Source organism: Sorex araneus, chromosome 1, assembly GCF_027595985.1.
Source record: "Sorex araneus isolate mSorAra2 chromosome 1, mSorAra2.pri, whole genome shotgun sequence".
Lineage (NCBI taxonomy): Eukaryota > Metazoa > Chordata > Mammalia > Eulipotyphla > Soricidae > Sorex > Sorex araneus.
Window position 1 is genome coordinate 284,711,691 of NC_073302.1, and position 20,626 is coordinate 284,732,316.

Consider the following 20,626-nt stretch of genomic DNA (forward strand, 5'->3'; position numbering starts at 1 on the left):
CAGAGCAATAGTACAGTGGGTAGGGCTTTTGCCTTGCACGCGGGTGACCCGGGTTCAATCTCCGGCTTCCCTTATGGTCCCCTAAGCACTGCCAGGAGTAATTCCTGAGTGCAGAAGCAGGAGTAACCCATGAGCATCACTGGGTGTTACAAAACAGCAAAAAAAAAAAGGAAAGAAAAAATAGAAAAAAGAAAATTTGAGTTATTGACATCCACATCTTATCGTCACCACCATGTAAGCTCATCGACGGGCCCTGTTCCAGAGACATATAAATCAATCTCAGAAGAGATCAACTGGCCATGAATGTTTCCGGGATATCCAGTTCCAGCTGAGGCCTCAAGGCTGATTTCTGGAGAGGACAACAGGCCATGTTCTCGCCCTACCAATGCCTCAGCAGCTGCATTCAAACCCAACTGCTACTGCCATGCTTCAGGATGCTCTGCCTAGTTACATATTCTGGATTTTCTGGAGCTACTTCTCTAAACTCTATAATAAATAATATCCCAGCACACCAGATTGGATGGAAATGAAACATAGAAGCTAACTAATCTCAACTAACAAAAACACTAACATAGGAGACTTAACTTGCAACAACAGTTTAGTACATCCTTAGAAAAGGATGTAGTGTTCATGACCTTGATGAAATACAATAATTTTCGCAAATTTTCTTTCACTGAACTATTTTTTAAATCATTCCACTAGCCATTTAGTGGTAATAAGCAATATAAAATAAATTATTGTGGGCCTACTATGGGAATGGGCTGGAGAGGTGGTTGGGAAAATTGATACAATGGTAGAGGGAAGGTTACAGTGGAGGTGGGGTTGATGTTAAAATATTGAATGCCCATAATAAATCATGAACAACTTCGTAAACCACAGTGTTTAAATAAAGTGGGAAAATTTGAGTTATCTTTCAGCATGCTTGTTAATTTGTGATCAGTATAAATGGGCATCCCCTAAGAACCTGACATGAGACTAAATTAGTATAGTATGAGTTACATCATGTTTTGTCAAATAAAGCTTTTCTACTACTGACTGTGTTATTTTGTTTGGCAGTATTTTAATGACTGTTTCACTTTTGACAGATTATTGGTCCTTTTTTCCTTTGCATACTTTCAAAAAGCATTTATTAGATTGTATAGTAAGCATATTTCTGCTCACATAATTATTTGTATTGACTATGTAGTTTATAGCGCTAGAATTATTTCTCAAGTGTTTATGGAGTATCTACTTTGTGAAAAGCCCTGAAATATATTAACAAAGAAAACAGCGTTTAGAATGATGATTATTGATCCTCATGCTTATTAGTATTTATAGTCAACATCCTAGGAAGAGCAAATACATACACAAAACTATAATTTATTCCATGCCAATTTAGTTAAATTTAGTAATGAAAATATATATGTTATGGGCTCCTGAGGGGTGGAAAAATGAATTGGTTGAAACATTGCTAAAAAGGGAGCCATTAGATTCAGTTATGTAAGGCGTCACATAGGCCAGGGCCTGAGTAGACAAGAATGGTGCAGAAAGAGGAGACACTGAAATTGAACTGTGTAAATGGTGATGCATTTTTTGAACAGCAAATAGACTGGTCATGGTGGACAATAGTTTTTATGAGAAAAGTAAGCAGATAATGGAACAAAAAATATGACAATTTAGTCTTTGGGTACTATTTCAAACATTCAGGAAATTTCTTTTAGAAATTTATCATAGATGAGCTTACATGGTGGTGATGATAAAGTGTGAGGAAAGTGTGAGGCAGAGTGATAGACTACCTTGGTTTGACCCCAGCACTGTAGATGGTCCACCAACCATTGTCAGGAGTGATCCTTGAAAACAGGCACCAGGAGTAAGCCCTGAGCCCAGCTGGGCATGGTATGCCTCCCCCAATACATAGGTGCATACATCCATACCTACATAACACTGTAGTGCTATAGCACTGTCATCCCGTTGTTCATTAATTTGCTCAAGTGGGCACCAGTAATGTCTCCATTGTGAGTCTTGCTGTTACTGTTTTTGGCATATCAAAAGCACCATGGGTAGCTTGCCAAGCTCTGCTGTGTGGGTAGGATACTCTCGGTAGCTTGCCGGGCTCCCAGAGAGGGGTGGAGGAATCAAACCCAGGTCCGCTGCATGTAAGCTACATGCCGTACCTGCTGTGCTATCGCTCCATAGGCATATACATACATGAAAATGTACAGGGGCCAGAGAAATATTATAATGGGTAAAACTTTGCATGTGTCCAACCTGGGTTCAAACGCTGGGATTACCTCTGTTCTCTGGGCTTACCAGGAATGATCCTGAATGCCAGAACCAGAGTAAGTCCTGGGTAGAGCCAGGGGTGGTGCCCAAACAAACAAAGAAATGAAAAGTGTAGAGATCCGCACTGTTCTTCAATTGACAAGAGTGACAGAATCATAACACATTCTTAGGAAAACAACTTGAGAGACACTAGGAATTGGCTGGCCCAACCAATTATAGGTAGATAGATTTGGAAGCCTCTGAAATATTCTGGATGTTATGCTAATTGAAAGGAGGGAACAGTTACAAAATCAAAATTTAGTCCCTATTGCTGTAAATTGGTGACTGCTTACATTGGAATTAAGGCAGACTAAGGATTTGAAATAAATGAGCTCCATAGTCATAAGCATTGGTGATTTCTGGAGTCATGATCCTTCAAGGACCACAGGAAAGCAGTTAGTGTTCTAGAAAACTCCATGTTAGACAGGAGGTATTAACACACATTTTATACTTTTCACATCTATGTGACATTTCATTCTCATAGATGTGAGAGATAAGAGATTGGAATAGATGCTTAAAGCAAATAATTTGATACTACAGTGAAAGACGTACTGAGAACTTTAAGACAATTTTGTTTCTAATACTGTAATAATTTTTAATAGAGGAGAATTCACAGTTAATGAAAGGCAACAGTTTCTTGGAAGCATAAAGATGGATAAGAGGATGCCAAGTTTGGAAAACTTTACTATTTCCGGTTTCCCAGAGATGAGGTTCTATGTGTCTTGAGCTATTTGCTTGAAGTCACAGTTGTTCTGAAGCAGAACAGTAAAGATATATGTCTAACCACAGAGGCAACTTAATGTTTTTCCAATTTTAATTTGGACACTTAGATTCGCCAAACTGTTAATGGTAGTTTGGGGGGCTGGAGAGAGCGCAATGGATAGGACATTTGCCTTGTATGCAGCTGACTTGCATTTTATTACCAGTACTACATCTGATTCCCCAAAAACTGACAGGAGGAATCTACTCTGGAGTCCAGAGCCAGGAGTAAGCAGCCGAGTGTGGTTCAAAAATCAAATATTAGTAACAATAACAATAGGGTTTCAGGCATACAATGATCTAACACCAAATCCACGACCACAATGATACCATCTCTCCACCAATGTCTCACGGTCCTGGATTCCCTCCTGTCCCCCAACCCCATTCCCACTCCCTTAGAAAGATCTTTTAGGTAGCATGTTCATAATAGTGTTAAGGTGTGCAGTTTTTGATGCACATGATCATTACGTCACCTTCTCACACCAAAGTGTCCAAGACCCTCTTACCACCATTTTTTGTTCCATCCAGTCTGCCTTATTATTACCCCCTACAACACCTCTCTGTTTAGGCGTTCTCAGTTTCATATTAGTAACAGGGTCAAGGGCTTCTTATCACCTGATGCTGTCCATTCCTTACCTTCTTTCTCTACAGCTCACATGTGAGTACGTTCGTCTGGCGTTTCTTTTCCCCCTGACTTGTTTCATTTAACATGATCCCTCCAGATCCATCTAAGTCCCAGCAAACTGCATGATCTCATCTTATGTTTGTATACTATTCATCTTCACACTTCTAAGAAGTGTTCCAGCTAAGCTTTGCACACTTCTCTGCTTCCTGGGGTCAAGGGCATAAGTTCTCAGCAACGGAGTGAAGATGTGTCTCAGCTCCTTCAGTAAGACCGTGGGAGGCTGTGCGGTTCACACAGAAGCTAATTGCAGGTTCTTACGAAAGGCTAAAAAGGAAGCAGCCACGTTACATAAGTAAAACAGTCAATTAGAAATAATAAAAGGTTCAATTTATTTGTCAGGATTTATTGAAAAAGTGGTACGGCCACAGTTTGAAGCTTCATAGTTATGTTACGCTGATAGTTATGAAGGCAGCGGTGGAGACAGAGAAGGTGACTCAAGGTCAGGCACTGAACTGGGGGCTGTGCGGAATTCAGTGAGTGGGTCATGGTGAAGCTCATTTTTATATTTTCTCAGGCAGTAATGCTCTTATTTTTTAATAGATATTTTACTTTATTTGTTTTGGGGCCACACACAGCGGTGTTCAGGAATTATTCCTGGCTCTGCACTCAGGAGTGACTCCTGGCAGTGCTCAGGGTACTACATGGGAAGCCCAGGAATGAGCCGGGACCAGCCACGCGCAAGACAAATGCTCTACCCACTCCACCATCGCTCCAGCCCACGTATTCTTATTTTGCACAGGTATTTTGTTATCTTTTACATTAGTATCCCTTCTTTTATCTTTTTCAATTTTTTTTTTAATTTAGGCACTTTTATTGAGTAGAATTTTATACATGCAAATTCCAACACCAGTCCTCTTGCCAGTGTCAACTTCTCTCCACCATTGTCCCCAGATTCCCTTCTACCCACGAGCATGCTCTCTTCACAGTCACACTTTTAAAACTTAATTCCCATGGTTTGGGTCGATGCATTTCGTATTGATGTTTCTGTGGCTTGTCTATATCTTTACAACCACACCTCTAGACCTCCAATGTGTACAAGTCCCTTTACCTGGTTGCCTCTCATCCACCTCTTCTTCTCCCATGCATTTCTCTCCTCCCCTATCTTTTAACTATCTGTTCTTTTTGTTACGTCAACCTCAGTCACTTCCACCTTTCTGTCTGAAACCATCTGCTTTGCCTGCTCTGTCGTTTTAAAAACAACTTTTGAAGTACAAAACATGCTTTCTGCCACGCTATCTTCAAAACAAATTTGAGGTGGTAAACCTTCTGAGAGAGTCTGGTTTGACATATGCCGAGTCATTTTGTGAGTGGCAGTTTGGTGTTTGTGTCTAATCCAGACTGTTCTGTGTGTTCAGCATTCGCTGAGAGATGAGTGCCGGGATTTATTGAGGACATGCCCTCTGAGGATACTTCTGATACTATCAGGAATTTTGAAAAGTGAGGGACTCAGTTCAGGAGTCAAACTTCAATCTCTGTTGTAGGGGTCTCTAGAGTGAGAATTGCCTCAGATTCATTTCTGGAGCAAATGGCCTGAGCAGTGGTAGCCCTATAATCACCAGATATCTTTTATGGGAAGACCCTGGAGTAGCCAGATCACTCAGGATGAGAGATGTGTGCTGGAAGTTGATAAAGGACTAAACATGATGGCCTCTCAGTATCTGTATTGCAAACCATAGGCCTAAAAGTAGAGCGCAAGTAGGAAATGTCTGCTACAGAGGCAGGGGAGGGATGGGGTGGGAATGGTGGGAGGGATACTTGGGACATTGATGGTAGAAAGTAAACACTGGTAGAGGGATGGGTGTTTGATCATTGTATGACTGAAACCCAATCATGAAAGTTTTGTGACTGTATCTCACGGTGATTCAATAATAAAAAAAAAAGTGTTTGTGAATGTGGACATAGAGGGCAGTGAGTTCCTTCAGCTAAAGGCATTTCACTGGAAAAGAAAAGATGTAGTTGAAAAACATGAACATCCAGCAGCCTGACCACTAGAAGGTGAAGCGCTGACCCTCTGTTCTGGTCAGTGAAATTGGCTTGGGAAGTACAGTCTTCTATGATCTTTAGGAGCTGTGGCTTTCTATGTCAGTCATGTTTACCTACACCAGATTGCTGTAATCTAAGGCTGTAATCTTCAATTGTGGGATACAGGAATGGGGTCAAGGAACTGAAGGTGGGGACTGAAAAATAAAAAAATGACAGAAGTAAAAGGTTCGTGACTGCGCATCTTCCAAGAATTAATTCAAAATCGAACATGTGATGAATCTGAGTGTTTCTGGCCATGCTCACGCATGTTGCACTTCTCTGGTGAATTGGGGTTGTGTTAAGGGTCATGAGTGGAAAATGTTTAAGAAGCCCTGGTCTAAGAGTGTGTCCAAGCAGATGATATGGCTGAAAAGGCAATTAGGGCCGGGCTGTATTTTAATTTAAGATTTCAGAAAACTCATTACCCTTTGAGACCTAGAACATATTATGAAGAAATTAATGTGGTTTCTATAAGAACAAAACCTGAATTGTAACCGAAGTTGAAAGCAAGGAATCAGCCTAGAATGAAGTACTTTTAGCAGAAGAAAGACTTGTCACTAGAAGTCATTGCTAATATGAAAACTTTTGGTGCTTTTGTTTTATTATCTGTTAAAAGAAAGCATGGGTTTAAAAATGTGGTGTGATGGTCATATTTTATTGACTGTTTTTTGAGGGAAATATGAAAGGCCTGTTTAAAGCTCTTACCAATTTCTATAGTAAAATCATGTAAATGCTTTCAGAGTAACTAACTTCAGATTATCAATTATGACCTTAACTGGCTTACAATGTTTAGAAAAGGTGGGGTAATCACTTTTCCTTTGAAATACTCCTTAGTATATGAATTTTTAAAATAGCTTTAGCTGATCCTCTCACTCAAAATTATAGTTTTCTGAAAAACCCTCCCTCTAATATCCAAAAATAAAAAATAAAAAAATATGAAGAACATGGAATTTACTCATGTATGAAGGATGGTAGCATTATTTTAGGGTAGTTATATTATTTAAAATTCAGTGGATATTCATATATGTAATGCATTTAAAATAGACTTGGGTTCTACATTTATAATACGTTAAAATATTTCATGTTCAATATTTGGGATTTTTTTCTTATTTATTTTAAATAGAATGAAGCTTTTTATGTATTGGATTCTTAAACCACATTTGAAAGTTATCTCAGATATTGTGAAACTGAAAATTAATAAGTTTGACTTTTTAGTCACTTAATTGAATGTGTAGTTCAATTTTTTAAAAAACATTTTTATTTAGGTACCAGAATTTACAATATTGTCACATGATTTTCATGGATACATCATTCCAACACCCTCCACCACCTTGCCCCCATGCACACTCAGTTCTGTAGGTAAAATCTTTAGTTATGATGACATTGGCCATTTATTGTTCCTTTACTGTCTTTCTTTGTTATCTCATATGTGGGATAGATATCCTCACTTTTTTTCTTTATTGTATTGGAGATGGTAACACCTACATTCATATCGGAGTGCAGATAGAATTCATGGAATTTCACAAAATAACAGATCAGTGTTTAAGTGTTAAAATAACTTTCTCCAAAAGATATCTTTTTAAAAACAGGTATATAAATTAAAAATAAATATTATGAACAATTTTGTGCTAATACATTTAATGATTTTATAAATCGTATTAATTTTACAAATGAAAAATATGTAACAGTGAAGATTTTACCTTAACAAAGAAGACATAGGCAAGGCTCTTTACTCACCTAAAACCTCATTCTCCATGCAAAACTTCAGGACAAAGAGCATTCCTCATAGACTATAAGGCTTATCAATTCAAAAGTAAATCTCATTAGCATGTTTTAGTGTTTTTTTGTATTTCCTAATAATATTTCAAGAAACCAATGACATGCCATTCTTAGCAGACACATGATTTGAAAGGATTCTTTAAATTCTCTAAAATTCTGTTTTCTCATCAGTAAAATGGAGACAATAGTACCATCCTCAAAGGGGATTATTAGATTATGACTAGAATAAGACCATGATTAGTATTCAGATCATCCCCAAATTATAACGATTTAGCTTATGAATATTTTTGCCTTTACAATGGTGCAAAAGCAATATGTTTTCAGTTAAAAACAGTTACTTTGAATTTTTATCTTTTTCTAGACTAGTAGTATGTGGCAAGATTACCCTCTTTTGATGCTGGGAAGTAACTGAATTGCTGCTTCCAGATATCCTAAACAACCGAAATATGACAGACTATTTTACACTTTCAATACAGTTTTCAAGAAATTATATATAATTCAACAGTTTATTATAAAATAGGTTTTGTTCTGATAATTCTTGTCCAATGCAAGTGTTCTGAGCATGTTTAAGGGAGATAAGATTAAGTTCTAATGTTTGTTAAATTATGTATAATATGTAGATTTTGTATTTTTAATAGGGCCCAATCCCCCATTCAATAGTGACCAACTATTTGGGAGTGTCTAGTGCTTCAAGACCACCAGGACAGCCCTGGGTGTGCTTAGGGGGTCACTGAGGCCACACTAATCAGATCTGATAGTCATGGATGTGGAGGTATGGGGGGACCATATGTACCAAGACTCAGGGACTTCTACATGTCAATATGTAGTCATCATTTTCATCAACATTATCATCTCTTTCCCCACTATTATCTTTCCCTATTGTCTGAAAAAGGAAGAGTAGAGAGTGAAACCTGTCATAATCAAATAAATATATATATAGGAAACTGTCTTTTCCCCTCCATAGAAGACCTTGCAGAGTTTAATAAAGCTTTACATAGTACCTATCTTCTTCCCTTTCATGTAACACATGCAATTCCTAAACCATAAATAAGGAATCTGAATTCTAATACAACATTAGAGGTTCATTCCACAGCTTTTAAAATCAAATTGTAGTCTTAATATTGCAAGCTTCGTTTTAGGAAAAGAAAAATAGCAGCTATTGGCTGTTCTTCATAACGTGTTAAATGCTTGTTTTGCCTGTCTTCCAATTTTGAGTTGAACATGAAGATTTTTTATTACAAGTTTTGATCTTTTAATAATTAAAATGTTGTTAAATTCATGTTTTCTTGAACTCAATGTAAACTTGTAAATTGAATGAAGTTCCAGTAATTATATGTTCCGGTTGGTGGAGCAAGCATGCGCAGAGGAGCGTTTGTTTGCTTTGGCAGAATTCCCATACATCCCTTTAGTTGAAAAAAGATGGAGAGATCTAAGTAAAATTTCAAAACACTTGGATGCTTCTGAAAGTGTAATGAGCAATTTCCCTTTCAAATCCTACTCCCCCTTTCCATTTCATCAGACTGGTGAGTCTCATCTCCAATGCTCATCTTGAGTAAAATTCTTTTAGAAATCATGCCAGGGTAAGGTGAGTCTCTCATATATATGGGAACTAAAAGTGTTTCAAGAAAATGGGCAATGTTAATTGAGAAAATGTATACTTACCTCATAAATTATAGAAATTACTGAAGTGCAAATTCATAGAAGAGATATGTTTCACAATATGTTTGTGCAGAAGAAATGGCTGTACAAATATGATTGACAGTTCAAAGTAGCATCCCTAAAATTAGTCATCTCAAACGAATGGATCCTGTTGACGTTCTATTTATGAAATACTTACAGGGATGAGCATTTCCATCCACACTTGAATCCACACTTGAATTGACCTTTGGCTTGGCTGTGAGTAAGCCATAACACAATCAAAGATAAATGCCATACAATTAGGCATAGTTCTATTTCTCTTAGCTGTTGAGAATTATATTCCTGATTTACTACTTAGAGGTGATAAGTGATATTTTTCAAAAATAAATGTAAGTCTTTTGCATTAGTTACAAATTGCAATGTGGAAAAAAGCTAGTAACATCAAAAGAATAATAAGAGCATAATCCATGATAAAGCACATTTTATTAAACGTTACAGGAAGCTTTGAGAAATAGTTTAAGGTAAAATATTTTCCTTAGGGCTAGAGAGCCCCAACCTACAGTAGGCAGGATGCATGCCTTGCATATGGCTGACCTGGGTTCAATACCCGGTACCCTGGACGGTCCACCACGCCCCACCAGGAATGATTCCTGAGAGCAGAGTCAGGAGTAAGCCCTGAAAACTGCAACACTGCCCTCAAAAAATTCTCTTTATACTTTAATTTATTCCATTTAATTTATTTTTAATTTTCAGTAAAACCACCTTATTCTATTATTTGTAACATATTTTTATAAGGAAAACATGCAGGCAAAAATTGAAGTCATTTTGTTTTCAAATGTTTGTTAGTCACCATATATGTTTAGTTTTGATAAAAATAAATAGTCCCTCTTTGAAGACTTGTAGGGAAAAAATATGGGCTTGGATACTATATTTCTTTTATCACTTTGGAGATAATCACTGAAGTCGAACAAAACACATGTCATACGCTAGTAGATAAGAAGCCTCTTTGCACTTCCAGATCATTTTATGTAATTGTCCTTTGGATAGTGGGAACAAAATAGCTCACAAGGAGAGAACAGACTAATTTTTTTTTTTGTTCTACATGTTTCATATGGGAATCATGATTCTCAGCACTGTAACTCTGTTATCCCATTGTTCATCAATTTGCTCAAGCAGGCACCAGTAACGTCTCCATTGTGAGACTTGTTACTGTTTTTGGCATATCGAATATGCCATGGGGAGCTTGCCAGGCTCTACTGTGCGGGCAGGATACTCTCAGTAGCTTGCCGGGCTCTCTGAGAGGGATGGAGGAATTAAGCCTGGGTCAGCCACGTGCAAGGCAAATGCCCTACCCACTCCATGATTCTTAACTGGAGAAAAGTTGTTACCAAGTATTTGAATGAGAGTGTTTATTTGAATGCCAGTTTTATCCTGAAGTTACTGTTACCTTGAAAATGTTAAATTTGTATATTTTATAGAGAAAGGATCACAATACGTTGGACTGACTTCTCAGAAATAAGTTTATCACTTATTAGATAAACTGGGCCAAAATGATGTACTTTTTAAAAAAATGTTTTTATTTAAAGCTCTTGTATAACATAAATAATGACAGAAACTAGGAATCAAAATTGTAAATGGCTCATTCTGTCCTTAGCAACCTATAGTAAGGGAAAGCTTTGAAATAAATACAAGGAGAAAAGGTGGATTTGGAAACTTGTATGATTATGCCTGATGACCAGGAAGCCTTTCTAGAAGGGGCTGTGCCCCGCGGAGTGGGAAAGAGGAAAGGAAAATGAAAACAAAGTAAAGGAGGACATTGAGAAGAGTGTTTTTTAGGGTTATTCATTGTTGATAACCAAATTAGGAAAATACAATGTTTGTACACTTCCTGTAACTTTTGTAATAAATATTCCCCCAAGTTTTCTTCTATAGCTATGTCAAAGATTGAGTTGTTTGTACTTAAATGTGAGTTGCTTTGAAATTTCCAGGATTTTGTAGCAGTATACTTATTTGATAATAGCTTAAAAAAAACAACATGATATTCTGGAGAGAATATGTTTATGCAGCATGTTTATTTTCAAATTTCAAAGGGGAACTAATTAACTATATATATTATTTGGGATTTATTATCGTTTAAATTTGAAGACATGATTAGAGATTCGGTAAAACAATTTTTTGCTTTAATAAGAAAGAACAAGTTTTGAGGCCAGAGCAATAAAAAAATGGGGTAGAGTGTTTGCCTTCCATGCAGCCAACCAGGGTTTGACCCTGGCCTCCCATATGGCCTCTATCCCAACCCGGACCCCCCAGTCTGCCAAGAGTGACCCCTGAGTGCAGAGCCTGGAGTCAGTCCTTGAGTAATGCTGGATGTTGTCCAAAAAAGCAACAGAAACTACTAGAAGGAATAGTTCAACATCTATTGGCTTATCCTATGATTTTTGTAATTTTTGCATTTTTCCTGTCATCTGAAGACCTACAGTGATCTCTCCTTGCTGTGATAATATATTTGCTCCTATTGATTCTCCACAGACGAGCCTTTTTGAAAACTAAGCAACTTTCAACACACTGCCATCTGTCCTTTCACGAGAATAACATGACATAGATTCCTAAACTCAGAATTACCAGAGTGTTTAAGACTTATTTTCCTAGCTTATTTAGCCAGTTGCTGCCCTCGCTAGTCCAGTCTTCCTTGATAAGCCTGTTTTGGAAAGAAAGATGGACGGATTTGCAATCCATTTTCTAGAAAGCATAAAGGGTTTATCACTCTTAGAGACAATTATATATCTGGGAGAGGGGTAGGTTAAGCCTTTATTAATTAATTAATTAATTAAACTTTTATTAAAGAGCCGTGATTTACAAAGTTACTGATAGTTGGTTTTTGTTTTGTTTTGTTTTGTTTTGTTTTTTTTGCTTTTTGGGTCACACCTGGCGATGCACAGGGGTTACTCCTGGCTCTGCACTCAGGAATTACCCCTGGCCGTGCTCAGGGGACCATATGGGATGCTGGGATTTGAACCCGGGTCGGCCGCGTGCAAGGCAAACGCCCTACCCGCTGTGCTATCTCTCCAGCCCTGATAGTTGGGTTTTAGGCATACAATAATTTAACACCAATCCCTCCACCAGTGTTCCCACATTCTCTCCCCAAACTCTCCCTCTAAAAAAAATAGAGACAATTTTACATTTTCATTATTTCGTCGCATACATACTCTGATGATGCACCATCATGATGGTGACTTTCCCAAAATGAGGCTTATCTATTGCACTCTGGATGTGCTGACCTCTGCGATTTCCCCAAATGTGGGAAACTTGACTGCAGAACTTGTGAGAGTGGGGGATGTCATTCATGTTCTCCCCTGTAAAAAAATGATAGTAATTATAACTGTCATTGTCACTGTTATCCCATTGCTCATTGATATGTTCGAGCAAGCACCAGTAATGTCTCTCATTGAGAGACTTATTGTTACTGTTTTTGGCATATCCAATACGCACGGGTAGCTTCCCAGGCTCTGCCACGTGGGCTCAATACTCTCTGTAGCTTGCTGGGCTCTCCGAGAGGGGCGGAGGAATCAAACTCGGGTCAGTCGCGTGAAAGGCGAACGCCCAACTGCTGTGCTATAACTCCAGCCCTAATAATAATAATTAATAATAATAATAATAATAATAATTCTTTTGAGTGTTTCTATCTAGTCAAATTTAATGCTGCTTTTGTTCAAACTTATTAAAATATTTAAAATTTCTATATGCCATTTGAGTCTCTGGATGCTGGCCATTGACAGGATTACACAGCGCTGGGAGCAGTCCCTGAGTGTGACCACCTAGCTACTAGGAAATAGGAAATCTGGGCGGAGCAGGCCCAGTCCTGATCCTAGCAGGCTTGGAGGTCTCAGCCCCGGGTCCCACACACCTGGGTTCCTCTGCGGGTTTTTTCATGCATGAGGCTCGTCTGAATCTTTGGAGAGGGGCCTTGAGCATGGCTGTGACTAGGCTCCAGAGGTCTTTGGCCGAAAGAATAAAGTGAGAGATGAAACATACAGGAGGATGCCCAAAGGATAAAGATGAGTCATCTTTCAGGGCACCGAATTGGGCAACTAATTTTGTATTCTCTATACTGAATCCTTTATAGTATAATTGAGGTTTTACAGCTCAGTATGTGTTTGTATGCCACAGCACTATTTTGCTGCATATATAATATGTAAAGATTAGCAGTGCAATATAAGTAGCCTTAAATTAACTACACATTTCAATGTATCTCTGTCTTCTATAATTTCAGTGGGTAAAAAGTATTGTTCTGGCTAAGAGAAATTTCTGTAAACACTTAAGACATGGGAAACAACCTAAACCAGAGAACTTAAAATGCTTCTAATGAGATAATCATTTGGAGAGTGTCATTTTTATATTTGCTTCATTAAAATTTACTGGGAAATTTTTCGAGGAAAAGCTGCTTTACGTATTACAAAACAAACAAAAAAAATTTGAAGTGTGTGTTGTGGTTTCCATTCCAGAATAGTGACTTATTCGTATTATTTATCTATATAGGTTAGTTATCATTAACATTCAAATTTATTATACCCCCTTGTGTAAAGCCAAAGTAGCACTGTTGTTCCGTTGTTCATCCCATTGCTCAAGCCAGCATCAGTAACGTCTCCATTGTGAGACTTGTTTTTACTGTTTTTGGCATATCGAATATGCCACGGGTAGCTTGTCAGGCTCTGCCATCAAAGTAATAAATGCAATACAAGTGTTTCTTTAGTGAGCAATGTCTTGAATGGCAAATTAATGTAATATATTTTAAAAATAATGAAAGTAATGTTGAATTGTTTATTTGAGAAGTGTTAGAAATTAGAGAAATTTTTATATGCAGTTTCAAAGTTCTCAATTTGCCCTTTCAGGATTTCTCTTTCCTCCGTATAAAAGGTTTAATGTGGATGAGATTTTTCTCCTTGGAGAGGTTTTTATTTATTTTTTTTCTCTTAAAATGTCATGGTTGATTTGGCTGACACATGGATCAACAATACAGAAAGATCATTTTTAAAACAACATAGAAATGAAGGAAGCTCTTAGAAATCAAACTTAGTGTTCTGACACTGAGACCTGTTCAGATTTTTTAGCATTGAGAGTTGCACATTTGGTTGGATTTTACCAAGTTATTTGCAACTCATTAGGAGTATTTGTGGAAAACAATTAGGAGTATTTGTGGAAAATGGCATTCATGGGAAGCTAGGGGAATGCCTAGGAAGATAATCAGGGAACTTTTGACGTTTTACAACACATTTAAACATATTTTCCAATTTTCGTGTAGTCAACATTGAAGTAATTAACTTAAAAATATTTTGTAATCCTTCGAAATCATATTTCAGTGTCTGGATTTCAGCTTAGTCATGTTAGCATAAAAATAAAGTCATTCAAGAAACTTATACTAGAGATAACTGTTTTGAGGTCACAGTATTTTATTGGATATAATCAGAAATTGTGGTGTGGTTGGCAGACCCTACATTGGGTTTTGAAATGACTGTGCTACCAGTATGTTCCAATCAATGAGAACCTTTCAGCCATGAACTTATATTGATTTGTATTCCTCTGAGTAATATAAATAACTTTCCTAAGTCTTCCAGTTTCACCCTGGTTACTTTTTTTTTTTTCTTTTGGAAATCTCTGCTGTTAAAGGTTTATTTATGCACTTCTGTTGCTGTCTAGTTCCTTCACGGTCTTAGCCAAGAATGGGTACTAGTATTCTATATCAAGTAGGAAAACATTTAAAAAGATTTATATTATGGCCAACCTGAATTATTCTGTGAATAGCTAAATTATGTTTTGGTTTGTTGAATCAGCAATATATTTAACATTTTAAGAACAAATAAATCTACTGAAAATTATACCCCAAAAACACAAAATCAAGTATTTTCATATCAATTTGTAATAAAAATTAAATTAATTTTAGGAAAGGATGGAGGCATTCCTTTTCCCTTTTAAAATATGCTAAATTCAATCCTATTTATTTTTTTACTGATTTTTTAAAAATTGCTAAAAATTCAAGTACTTTTAAGACTAAATATAATGGTCAAAGGAGATTTTAATACTTAAAAAACTAGCACACATAAATTTTTATCCTTTTTAAGGTTTTAACAATTAATATTACCTAGAAATGTGAAGAAATGCATTAAATTGAAATCATGTTGTATATGGAAATTATAATTAGATTGGAATGCTTAATGTAGCTGTTTGAGAAGCACTATAGAACTATTTTTAAACTCAAAGGTTATGTTTTAGAAAATAATGTGAACAAAATTATAAGAAAAACAACTAATAGTATGTTGATGCATCATATCTTCTGTAAAGTAAGTTTTAACATGATTTTCTGAGTAACCTCTAGTTGCCATTGGAAAAAAATGAAAAATATTCATGTTTAAACTTCATTGACTATAGCCCTTAACAGTAGAGGCTTATATCTATACAATGCAATCTTGTTTAATCTTCCTTAAGAGAACTTGTAAAATGTGTACTTTTTCCACTAGTCATCCTAACCATCCACTCTGTTTCAAGTATGCATATGAAATCAGTTACAATTTTTTAATCTTTATATAATAGACTTCTCAAAAATTAATACAAGTGAACTAAGTACTAACTTCATACTACAGTACTTTCTATGGTGAAATAAAAGTAATACTCTAAATTGCATATATGAATAAGAAAATAGTAACAATTCATTATTAACATAGAGAATCAAACTGTTGATCAATAGCACCAGTGCTTCTGTCACTGTTACAATATATCACTGTATCACTGTATCCCTGTCATCCTGTTGCTCATTGATTTGCTCCAGTGGGCACCAGTAACGTCTCCATTCGTCCCTGTCGTGTTCAGGGTCAGGGGAATGAGGCTCATTATTGTTACTGGTTTTGGCATATTGATTATGCCATGGGTACCTTGCTAGGCTCTGTGTGAGATTCAGCATCATTCTCTTCCGGGGGCTTACAATTTAAGGAAAGGAAATATAAGATTTGAACATTTTTGCTTGTAAATCTTCTCTTATGGAGAGAAAATGCATGTATGATACACATGCGGTTTTGGTGGAATTTAGGATTTGGATATGACTCTTGAGCTAAAATATAACAAAATTACAGAATACTTCAATAGCCAGAAAGTTTCCTGTGTTTCTTTCCAGTCATTCCCTATGCCAGTAGGCAATACATATGTGAAGTCTGTCTCCTTATGTTATTTAGTCTGTTTTGGACTTTACTGTCTCTGGCTTTCTTTATTCTACACATATTTTGATACACATTACTGTTTTATACATTAATAGATGATTATTTTTATAACTGAGTAATGTTATATGCTATGAATACACTAGAAATTTATTTTTCGCTTCATCATGTGTGTCCATTAGTTTTTTTAATCTACATCTTATTACCTGTAATGTCAAAAAAGTCCTTTGGAGGAATTTTAACATTATTCTTGTGTAATTTAGAGTTAGCTATTTAGACTTTAACTGCAGAATATTAGAAGAGATATAGAGAATATGTATATGTATGCTGTTTTAAATTTTTATAAACAAGTAATGAGAGCAAGGGTTGTTTCATATGTTCATTAAATTACTGTTGTTAGCTATTTTCATTCCATTGAGTGAGAGAGTATCTCATTGAGTTATTTTCTTATATTTTCCATGTATTTAAAGTTGCTGGGCACATTTTCATATGAATTTTAGTGATTGTCTATATATTCTTTTAAAAAGAAGTATCTGTTTAAATGTATGGGTTATTTTCAACTGTGTGTTTAATTTTTATTATTATGGTAGGAGAATTTTACATATTGAAGATATTCAGCTTTTATCATATATATATCAAATATATTATTCCAAACCGTAACTTTCCCTTTTATTTTCTGAGAGAATATTTGAAAACTTTCTTTTCCTGTTTGGAAGACATTCTATTATTAATTTTCCTCTTTTACATTTATTGCAGTTGATGTCATATCTAAAAATACTTGCTCCCCTATGATAAGATATTGTCTTATCATTTTTTCTAGATTCTTTTAGTTTTAGATTTTGAACTTAAATTTCTTATATACCTAAAATTAATTGTGCACATTGTTTGGTTCGATTTTTTAGCATTTTAAAAAATATACGCTTAGGAAGCTTTTTCATTGTCTTTATTTGTAAATATTTTGGACATTAACCCATTATGAAATATGTGCTTTGAAAACACTTTTTTCCTATTCAGTTTATCTGCATATTTTGTCAACTTATTTACTATGTGGAAGGAAGCTCTTGCTTTACTCTTTATCATGCATGATGGACTCCTGTGTGTGTATGTATATGTGTGTGTCTGTGTGTGCGCATGTCTGTGTGTGTGAGTGTGTGGGTGTGTATAAGTAACCTCTGCTTTCTTGCATCATACTTAAGAAGTCTTTGCCAAGGAGCTTTCAGCTGTTTCATTATAGCAGTTGAATGGTTTCTGGTTTTTTAATTTGTCCTTAGTCCGCTGGAACTGAATTTTGTATGTATTGCTAGATGATGGTTCAATCTCTTTTGTTGGTGGGTATTTTTTTTTTCAGTGCATTTGCTAAAGTGACTAAATTTTCTCTGCGGTGAAGTTCTGAATTATAGAAGAAAAATATTGATTTTTGTATTGGTTGTACTTTTTATCAATGTTAGTAAGACCCAGGTTGATTCATAATTTGATTTAAATACTTTATAATATTTTTCCATTTTGGGGAAAAGAAAACCTGATTTTCCCCCTCCCCAGAAATCCAAAAATTTCTTCTGTCATTTAAGAGCAGAGAGATGTGTTAATCTCCAGCTATGAGTATTGATTCATGTTTACCTTCAGATTTACTTATTTTTCTTTCCTCTTAATTAGAAAATATTTTGAGGCCACATTGGTTTGCAAGGCTATCTATGTTTAAGAGTGTCATCTCATATGCTTTAAATTTCTTGATATAATACGTTCATCACCAATATACTATATTCCTCAGTCATGGTCTGGTCAGTGCTTCTTTCTTTCAGTGTCCCTGGCCCCTGCTCCCTGTGGTAACCTTAGTTTTATTGTAGTAATTTAAGGATTTTCCTGTGTGTTTTTGTTTTTTTAGTTTTTTATTAGTGAATCACCAAGAGGTACAATAATAGACTTACAAACTTTCATGCTTGTGTTTCAGTCATATAATGATTGAGCACCCATCCCTCCACCAGTGGTTTTCCACCACCAATGGTCCCAGCATCCCTCCCACCACTCTCAGCCCATCCCTGTGGCAGGGCATTCCCTTTTGTTCTCTCTCTCCTTTTGGGTAGCGTGGTTTGCAATAGAGGCATTGAGTGGCCATTGTGTTCGATCTATAGTCTACATTCAGCACGCATCTCCCAACCTGAACGGGTCCTCCAAACACCCTTTACTTGGAGGTCCCTTCTCTATCTGAGCTGTCTTTTCCAGCTTCCAAGCCATGGGGCAAACCTCCTGGTCCTTATCTCTACTGTTCTTGAGTGTTAGTCTCCTATTATATTACTTTATATTCCACAAATGAGTGCGATCTCTCTATGTCTATCCCTGACTCATTTCACTTGATACTTTCCATGTTAATCCACTTATATGCAAATTTCATGACTTTATCTTTTCTAACAGCTGCATAGTATTCCATTGTATGGATATACCAAGTTTCTTTAACCAGCCATCTATTCTTGGGCACTTGATTTTTGGCTTTTTTCCAGATTTTTGGCTATTGTAGACAGTGCAGCAATGAACATACAAGTGCAGATGTCATTTCTACTATACTTTTTTGCCTCTCTGGGGTATATTCCCAGAAGTCGTGTTGCTGGGTCAAATGGGAGCTCAATTTCTAATTTTTTCAGAATTGTCCATACTGTTTTCCAAAATGGTTGAACCAGTTGGCATTCCCACTAGGTTACACCCAGTGATGCTCAGGGGTTACTCCTGGTTCTTCACTCAGGAGTCACTCCTTGTGGTGCTTGGGGACCATATGGGATGCCAAGGATGGAACCCAGGTCAGCTACATGAAAGGCCAATGCCCTACCTACTGTACTATGATCCAGCCCTTTAATATGTGCATACAGTGTTTATCTATTTGTGTAATGTTTTTTTTTCTTTTATTCTGTTTTACATTTTATTGTGAGCTAATTTGGATTATGTTAAGTGCTAAGTATTTTAGTTTTATATATAACCTGAAAATTGATGAATATATTTCCTTTATTTCTTCCTTGTCATCATTATGTTTTGTGATCTGTATATATACATACATATCATAAATTAGAAAATATATTAACATTTCTTTCACTCAGCTATCTCTTAAAACTGAGATTAAATCTAGCTTTTAAATATTTGTCTGCATATTTATCACTTTTCATAATTTCCTTATTCCTGATAGACTTGATTTCTTGTTGTCACTTCCTTTATCCTGAAATATATTTGATACTATTATATTGTATATTTGCTGGTCAAATTATTTATCTATTTTTTAAATAAGATGTCTTAATTTTATCCCCTTTTTGAAGGCTTATCAGCTATATATAGGAATCTGGACTCAGAATTTTTTTCTATTATCATTTCATTTATTTCTTACCACATTTTTGTTTTCTGGAATCAGTTAGCTGTACTCAGGGAATCACATATGTGAGCATATGTGGTGCTATGATGCTATGGTGCTAATCAAGGCCAGGCTCTACTAGTATATTATCTCCCTGGTCCATGCCCTCATTTACTTTGAGAGAAATAGTATCTGTCATCTGTATTATTGCTTTATATATAATATTTCAATGTTATTCATATTTCTTTTAATATTTGTATGTCTTTTTTCCTGAATTATGAATGGGATTTATATGTTCTTCTCTTTTAGCAGTTTTTTCTTTCTCAAAATTTGATTAGTTTCTCGTATCTTCAACAATTTGGGGTTAAAGTACCAAGCTAATGGACCTAAAGGTGTTTCATGGTTATAAGTATTTTCAACTACAATCAATCTTTCCCTCTATGAAACACCTAATAATATCTGGGAAGAAAGTGTAGTTGTTTACCCAAATGGAGCGTTGGGTAAAATGTAGAGGGTAGTACTAAGAGTAGTAATAAAGTAATTTAATAAAGGCCGGTGATGTTGCTAAATATTCATAAATCATAGGAAACCTGAAAAAACAAATTGTTCCAAAATGTCAAGTGAATTATCATGTCAAGGTTGAAAAACCTTGCTTTTGTGATTTATTTTCTACATATATATGCATGTATGTGTATTTATATATAAGTCTGTGTGTATATATGTATGTATGTGTGCAAATTGTTCATACAATGTGTGTGTCACACACAAAAAGGCACAACACATGATTAATAGAATTGTTACAATCAAGAAGTTAACATTATTACTTATATACTCAATGATTCTTAGACCTCCATTAAAGATTTCCCAATGGCCCTAGTAAGTAAGAGACATAGTTCACAGTAGTGCGTTGCT

General features: G+C 35.9%; 1 protein-coding gene and 1 non-coding gene across 4 annotated transcripts in view; both read left to right on the top strand.

The window, feature by feature from the left end:
• GPC5 (glypican 5) overlaps positions 1–20,626 on the top strand; it is a 1,500,378-nt gene that overhangs the window by 457,246 nt on the left and 1,022,506 nt on the right. The window lies entirely within an intron of this gene.
• On the top strand, positions 12,383–12,540 carry LOC129401069 (U1 spliceosomal RNA). Its single transcript, XR_008628088.1, has one exon. It is a non-coding gene; the product is annotated as a U1 spliceosomal RNA (small nuclear RNA).